Source organism: Hibiscus syriacus, unplaced genomic scaffold (genome assembly GCF_006381635.1).
Source record: "Hibiscus syriacus cultivar Baekdansim isolate YM2019G1 unplaced genomic scaffold, ASM638163v2 tig00110989_pilon, whole genome shotgun sequence".
In the NCBI taxonomy this organism is placed as follows: domain Eukaryota; kingdom Viridiplantae; phylum Streptophyta; class Magnoliopsida; order Malvales; family Malvaceae; genus Hibiscus; species Hibiscus syriacus.
The window spans coordinates 561,656-569,900 of record NW_024062943.1 but is presented as its reverse complement, the minus strand read 5'-3'; the positions used below and the strand labels follow the sequence as shown (position 1 = coordinate 569,900).

The window sequence follows — 8,245 nt, the reverse complement described above, 5'->3', positions numbered from 1 at the left end:
GAAAAAGTTCATGAATTTGAAGCAATGGAACCGTACAATATATGAATATGAGTGTAAGTTCAACAAGTTGATTCGCTTTGCTGCTGAACTTATTCCTATAGAGAAAGATGCTTGTGACTGGTTCATGGAAGGACTGCGTCCAAGACTGAAAAAAATGTTGATTGTATTGAATCTGTCTTCGTTTCAAGATGTGATAAACCATGCCAAAGCTCTGTAAAGGGCTCAGAACTAGAGGTTTGGAGATCCAAGAGCTCAGACATCGAAAAGAACGGGCGCTTCTTCGAGTTCTGCATCATCTAAAAGGGGAAGAGATGTTGGTTCTCGACCCCAAGCTAGATCAGAGTTAGTGGCATCCTCTGCTAGAGGATCAAATCTGATGAGAGGCAGACAAACTCAGTCAGCGGGATCTGGAACTGGGAGATCTAACCAGGGCCAAGTAAGACAATTTCCACATTGTGGAAGGAATCACTCGGGGATATGCAGAATGATTTCTTGAGCCTCCTTTAAATGTGGGGACACCGGGCATTTTGTTCGAGATTGTCCCATGATAGCCAGTGAATCTGGACAGCCAGAGAGGTATGCTTCTACGATTCAAAGGGTAAGAGGTAGAGACAGAGAAAGGAGTCAGTCAGATTCCTCTGCTCAACAAGAGATACACTCCATAGCTCGAGTGTATAACCTCAAGACCAATGAGGATCGAGATGACCCGGAGATAATAGCAGGTATATTTCAATTGTATGGCAATAATGTTTTGGTATTAATCGATTATGGTTCTACATATTCTTATATTAGTAGCAAGTTAGTGAGAGAATTGAATATTCAGTTAGAAGCTATTAGCAGTGATGTGATAGTGATTAATCCGTTAGGGCACAGTGCTCGGGTAAATATGGTGTGTCGATGGTGTCCCATACAGGTTCGGGGAATTAAATTCCCTACTAATCTGATTGAATTACCTTTTGACGAATTCGAAGTGATATTGGGAATGGATTGGTTATATCGTTATTACGTTAATGTCGATTGCAGATTGAAAAGAGTAACGTTGATAAGTTCAGAAGGGGTAGAAGTTATTGTATTTAGCGAATGATGGAATCCATTGGTAAATGTGATATCAGTGATGTCTACAAAGAAGTTACTGCTACAGGGATATCAAAGGTTCATTGCTAATGTGCTGGATGTTAGAACCAAAGAGAAGGGGATTAAAGAAATTCTTGTAGTCAGAGAGTTTCCCGATGTATTTCCTACAGAGTTGTCAGGCTTACCTCCGGATAGAGAGGTAGAATTTCATATTGAAATAATGCCGGGAACAGTTCCCATTGCAATGGTACCATACAGAATGGCTCCAAAAGAGTTGCAAGAATTAAAGATTTATTTACAAGAGTTACTAGACAAAGGGTTTATTAGACCAAGTGTATGGCCTTGGGGAGCTCCAGTTATGTTTGTTAAGAAAAATGATGGTTCAATGCGTCTCTGCATTGATTATAGGCAGCTCAACAAGGTGATCATCAAGAACAAGTATCCTCTCCCCCGAATTGACGATTTGTTTGATCAGTTAAAGGGAGCTTCAGTGTTCTCAAAGATTGATTTACATTCATGTTATCATCAATTGAAGATTCAGGAGAAAGATATCCCGAAGACAACTTTTCGAACGGGATATGGACATTATGAATTCATTATGATGCCATTCAGAGTAACCAATGCACCTACTACTTTCATGGATCTTATGAACAGAATATTTCAACCTTACTTGGACAAATTCGTAGTGTTATTTATTGATGATATATTAGTGTATTCGAATTCAGAAGAAGTGCATAGTTCATACTTGAAGATTGTTTTATAGATTTTGAGATAAAACAAGTTATATGAGAAACTATCTAAATATAAATTCTGGTTGAACGAAGTGACATTCCGTGGACATGTAATTTCTGCAGATGGAGTATAAGTGGATCCCAAAATATCAAAGCCATTTTGGAGTGGGAAATTCCAAAGAATGTGTCAGAAGTTTGAAGTTTTTTAGGGTTAGCTGGTTATTATTGAAGGTTCATTAAAAACTTTTCGATGATAGTTTTACCCCTAACTAAGTTATTGAGGAAAGAGGTAACATTTGCTTGGACTCCGGAATATCAAGAGAGTTTTGAAAAGTTAAAGAAGATTTTGACAGAAGCTCCAGTATTAGTTCAACCCAAGTATGGCAAGAACTTCGTAGTTTATAGAGATGCATCATATAATGGTTTAGGATGTGTGTTGATGCAAGAAGGCAAGGTGATAGCTTATGCGTTGAGACAATTGAAACCCACGAGAAGAACTATCCAACGCACGATATGGAGATGATTGTAGTAGTGTTCGCTCTTAGGATCTGGCGTCACTGCTTGTATGGTGAAAGATGTTACTTGTATACTGATCATAAGAGTTTGAAGTACCTAATGACTCAAAATGAGTTGAATTTAAGGCAAAGGAGATGGGTGGAATTTCTGAAAGACTATGATGTAGTAATCGATTTCCATCATGAAAAAGAAAATGTGGTGGCAGATGCTTTAAGCCAAAAAATATTTGCAGTCTTACAAGCTTTGGGTGTTAAGTTTTCATTGAATGATGATGGTGCATTATGTGTGGAATTAACCCTTCGGCCACCATGGATAGATAGAGTCAAGGAATTGCAAGCTAGAGATGAAAAATGTTCAAGGAGATTATAGCAAGTAAAGAACAGAGAGCTCATTGATTATGAGATTAAGGTTGATGGGAATCTATACTATCGCGGGAAATTAGTAATTCCAGATAATGATGAGTTGAAGAAGGATTTGTTAACGGAAGCTCACTGTAGTCTATTGACGATACATCCTGGAGGAAAGAAAATGTATATGGATCTCAAGAGTCGATATTGGTGGCCTGGAATGAAGAGGGACATTACAAAATTCGTATCAAAGTGTTTGACTTGTCAGCAAGTCAAAGATGAGCATCAGGTTCCGTCAGGACTGTTGCAACCAATGTCTATTCCTCAATGGAAATGGGAGAATGTAACGATAGATTTTGTGATGGGGTTACTTTTAACTCTGAATAAAAGAGATTCAATCTGGGTGATTGTAGACAGATTGACTAAGTTAGCTCATTTCATTCCAGTGCGAACTGATTTCTCCATGGATAAATATGTTGAGTTATATATTAGAGAGATTATTAGATTGAATGGAGTTCATATTTCCATAGTTTCTGATCGAGACCCTCGATTTACTTCGAGATTCTAGAAGACCTTGCATAGAGCGTTAGACACTCGACTAAATTTCAGTACAATATTTCATCCTCAGACAGATGGACAGTCTGAGTGAACTATCCAAATCCTGGAGGATATGTTGAGAGTTTGTGTTATTGAGTTTAAAGGATCATGCGAAAGATATTTACCACTTGTCGAGTTCGCTTACAACAATAGTTACCAATAGAGAATCGGAATGGCGCCCTATAAAGCTCTTTGTGGAAGGAGATATCGTACGCCCTTGAATTAGTACGAGCTTAAAGATAGAGAAGTTCTCAGTATTGAGTTGATTCAGGAAGTGGAAGAAAAGGTCCAAGTGATTCAGAGTAATCTCAAAGCAGCAGCTGGTAGACAGAAATCATATGTGGATCTAAAGAGGAAGGAGATAGAATATCAAATTGGAGACAAAGTGTTATAAAAGAATCTCCTTGGAAGAAGGTTTTGAGGTTTGGACGTAAGGGAAAGCTTAGTTCCAGGTTCATCGGACCCTATGAGATCGTTAAGAAAGTGGGACCAATGGCGTATCAATTAGCTTTCCCACCTGAAATGGAAAAGATACACGATGTCTTTCATGTCTCAATGCTTCGGAAGTATAGATCTGATCCCTCCTATATAGTGACGCCAGAAGAAATCGAGGTTCAACCGGACTTAACTTATAAGGAAGAACTGGTCTAAATTTTAGCTCACGAGGTTAAGCAACTAAGGAACAAGACTATTCCATTGGTCAAAGTTTTGTGGAGGAATCACAAGATAGAGGAAGCAACTTGGGAGCGTGAAGAAGATATGAGGAATCAGTACCCCCATCTATTTGCCCAGTGAAAATTCGAGGACGAATTTTCTTAAGGGAGATATTTGTACCATCCTCAATACCGGGTTAGTAAATTGTTAAACTTCAGAATTTGGTGACTAAAGTATAATAATTGAATAGTTTAAGGACTTATATGGGAAATTTTGTGTAGGATCAAATTATAAAGAAGAATGAATTGAAGGACAAAATAGTAATTGGCAAGGAAATAATTAAAATATTTAATAGGCCTATATTAAGTACACGTGGAGGTGAAGAAGAGGAAAAGTTATAGTTTCCAGAGTTCTCTTCTTCTCCTTTCTTCTTTGTGCGTGAAGGCCCCAAAACAAAGGTGAGCTCATGGTTAGTTGATTTCTTGCTGAATTTAAGGTTGGTTTATAATCATTAGATGATAATTAAGCTTAAGGAAAGCTTAAGTTATCTTAAAATCAAAGGATAATGGAGTTAGGAGATATTAAAGATTAGGAATTCTTGAATGAAATCTTGGAATATAGTTCATAACTAGAATTGGAAGTTAAATTTGACTTGTCATCAATCTAATTAAGACGTATGAAGTGTTAGAATTAGAATTAGAACATGTTGCAAAGTTGGTGTAATTTTTGAATTACATATGGATGATAGGATTTTGAGGTTAAAGAGGTGATTAATGAGTAGAAATGAGTTTAAATATGAGTAGGTGAGTTAGGAATATGTGAAGGGATGAAATATGAAGAGTTTGAGCTAAAATGAAGGAATTTTCGTGCTTAAAATGTGATTTTCTGGGCTAGGGGTATCGGTACTCATTCAACAGGTACCAATACCTCAAGTGTAAAATTCAAGAAGATATTCAAAGGGTACCGATACCTTAAGGATGGTATCAATACCCCTTAAAACGAAAAAATTTCGAATGTAATTTGGGTATCGATACCTAGGTAGTGTACCGATACCTCAGTTATGGGATGTACTGATACCCTATAGAGGGTACCGATACCTACTTTAAATAAGAAATGAAAGTAGCTTTTCCTTTAGTTTAAGAAAACGAAGGATTAGAGTATATAAATTAGAATACTGATATGGATCTATGTATAATTATGTAGATACTAAATGTAACCCTGTTTTAGAGAAATCAAAGAATTAGAAAAGGGTCGAGACAGAGATAAAGTACTAGAATCAAGTGAGGCTAAGGTGAGTGCATACCATAGTTAATATAGATATGATTTTATGGAAATAAAACTTATGATAAGTTTATTTCTTATATTTATGATTATACTAAGTAGGTGCATGAATCATACATGTTTGGATATAATCTAACATGTAATGTATGTGATTACAAAAGAATGAATTCAAGTATTTGTGATAAGCAAGTGATTATATGTGTGCATGTGAGGTGAATAATGTGTATATGAAAAGTGATAAAGGGGATATGAAAATGTGAAATGTATACATAGCCCATGTTATATAATATGATAGTTGTAGGTATAATTGGCATGCCAAGAGTCGAGGGATTATCAGTGGTCCTTCAGGACAAATATTCAGTGCCCCAAGTGGGAATTTATCCGAGCTGTAGAGACAGCATTGTGCACAACCTCAGTGTACTCACATACCTCCTGTTCTCCATAATATACATGGGCATTTAAAGAAAAATTGAATGAAAACTCTTATAAGAAGTTAAAGTTCATTTGTGCATACCATAATTATATATGTCATAGTTAGTAGATACATGTACATTGTAATGTCATAATGGATTGATAGTAATGAATGTTCATGATTTTATTGTTATATGTTTATTTTATGCCTCACTAAGTCTGTAACTTAGCGTATAAGTAGTTTACACGTAGGTACCAAGAAACAAGAAGATCGGAATTAGGAGTTGCAAGGACATCATACCTTACTAGAAGACCAGATCAGAAGTAATTGACAAAGTATGTATTTTGTTGTATTTAGTGTGTTGGCATGTAAACCATTTGTGAATTATGAATGCTCTAATCGATTTTGTATTATTTGGATCGAACTTGTGTAAGTTAACAACTTTTATTTTAATGAAAGTTTCAAATTTCTATGATTTTCTCTAAGAGTCAAAGTTTGAAAAGTCAAATGTGACACCTCATATTCGTATCCGGGTCGGGTACGAGTTAGGGGTGTTACAGACACATTGAGCTTTGTAGCTCACTCTGTTTTTGTCTTAACTTTTCAGATTATTCAGTTATGGGACCAATTTGGCTATTGGAGGTGTAGTATCGCTTGTTTACTGTATGAGGTTTAATATTTGTTTTCAATCTCATTCGAATGTGGCATGTGCTTATTTCTGATAATATATTTGATAAATATTTTTAAAATGATTTTTTAAACAAATTTTTTTCATAGATCATTTTTATGATTTATGTGGTCATCCTGATTTAGTTGTAACTCTTAAGCTGGGTTCAGGGGCTTACGATAAATGAGTTTTTAAATTTAAGTTGATGTGTGAAACCTTATTGTGGAGTTTGCAAGGATTGATGAATATTAAATTATGGGTTCTGGGTAATTGACTAATCTATTGTTTATTTGAGGGGGTTCTAAGGAAGTTTTAGTGTTGTATGGTATCAAATTTAGGGTTTACATATAAATTATAAGGTTTAAGGTTTATGATTTATGGATTAAGGTTTATTTTTGCAATTGAGGATAATGAGGAGTAGGGGTGCTTAACGAGTTGAGCAGCTCAAACTTGACTCAGTCAAAACTCGGTAAACGTTCGACTCGAGTTGGTTCGACTAGAACTCGACTCGAGACCTTAATGAGCCGAGCCGAGCAAAATCTAACTCGACTTGATAAGTTCGCGAGAAGCTCGTTAATTTTTTAAAGTATATTTTTAGTAATTACTTCAAAATTATTTCATTCAAAAAATAAATCTAAATAATAATAATTATTTATTAATAAATAATAAATAATAATAAGTTAACTAATCTATTATTTTTAATAAATAATAAAATATTATTAATTAATAATATTATTTTAATACAAAAAAACAACCCTAAAATCCTCATATAGTATTAGTAAATTTTATTTTTCATTAAAAAATAAGGTAAATTTTTTAGTGAGCTTAACGAGCAACGAATTGAGCTTAACAAGTAACGAGTCAAGTTGAGCAACAAATTTTTTTAACGAGAACGAGTCGAGCACTGTTCAACTCGAATCAACTCGCTCGATAAGCATCGAGCAAGAATAATAAAGCGATCATGATACATTTACTACCAAAGTTGAAACTGGAGACGAATCTGATTGTAGCAATGGTAATTAAACAAGTGAAGACGGAAACATACATATTATATGGGTCTTGTTTTAGAATAAAAAAATAGAAATGAGATGTAGCGAAAATTTTAGAGTAGTTTGGTTTTAGAAAATATAGGTTATTTTTATTTTCTTAAAAAATATAAAATATTATAGAAAATATGTTTAGTTGTAAAATTAGAAAATGATTTTTTGAAAAATAAGAACAAAAAATTAGTGAAAATATGAAAACATAAAAAATTATTTTTCAGTATTTTCATTAAAGGTATTTTGAAAATTTAAAAATATGAAAAACATGAGATCAAGATTTTTAACTTAGTTTACATAAATTCATTTTTTATTAATATGGGGTGCAAGGCATTATCGGTTCAAAGATAAACTCTCAACCTTTTGACATTGATCGCTCAAACCCCTGACATCTATGATGCTCGAACTAGAGATCTCAGGAATAACAATATTTCTTTATCACGGAGACCACTTGGTTAGTGATTTAAAATTTTGGATCTTTTTTCGATTTGTGCTTGTCATCCTTGCATAGGGGCTATGCTAATTTTCTCTGTATCGTTCTAATTTTATCGGATGTCCCCGAAAGGACGTAATTTACACAAATCCAAATCATTCTAACAACAAATTTTTGACTTAATGGTATAAAAAACCCTTAAACTTTAAAAAAAATCAATAGTCCCTAAATTTTTTTATATTGAATATGGTACTTAAAATGATTTTTTAAAAATATTTATATATTTAATAAACTGAGTAGTGTAATGATTATTTCTATTTTAAATTTAAATAATTTCTTATTCTTTAAAATATAAATAAGTCTTTAAACTTTTTAAAAAATCAAGTAAGTCCTTGAACTTAACCAAAAAATCAAATAAGTCCTTGAACTTAACCAAAAAATCAATTAAGTTCATCTACCACATCATCGTTAATCGAGTATCGTCACAATAATA

The 8,245-nt window shown here is 34.0% G+C and overlaps 1 non-coding gene across 1 annotated transcript; it reads right to left on the bottom strand.

Annotated features, from left to right (window-relative positions):
* Positions 1-7,784: 7,784 nt before the first annotated feature.
* On the bottom strand, positions 7,785-7,887 carry LOC120149214. Its single transcript, XR_005518458.1, has one exon. It is a non-coding gene; the product is annotated as a U6 spliceosomal RNA (small nuclear RNA).
* Positions 7,888-8,245: the final 358 nt, after the last annotated feature.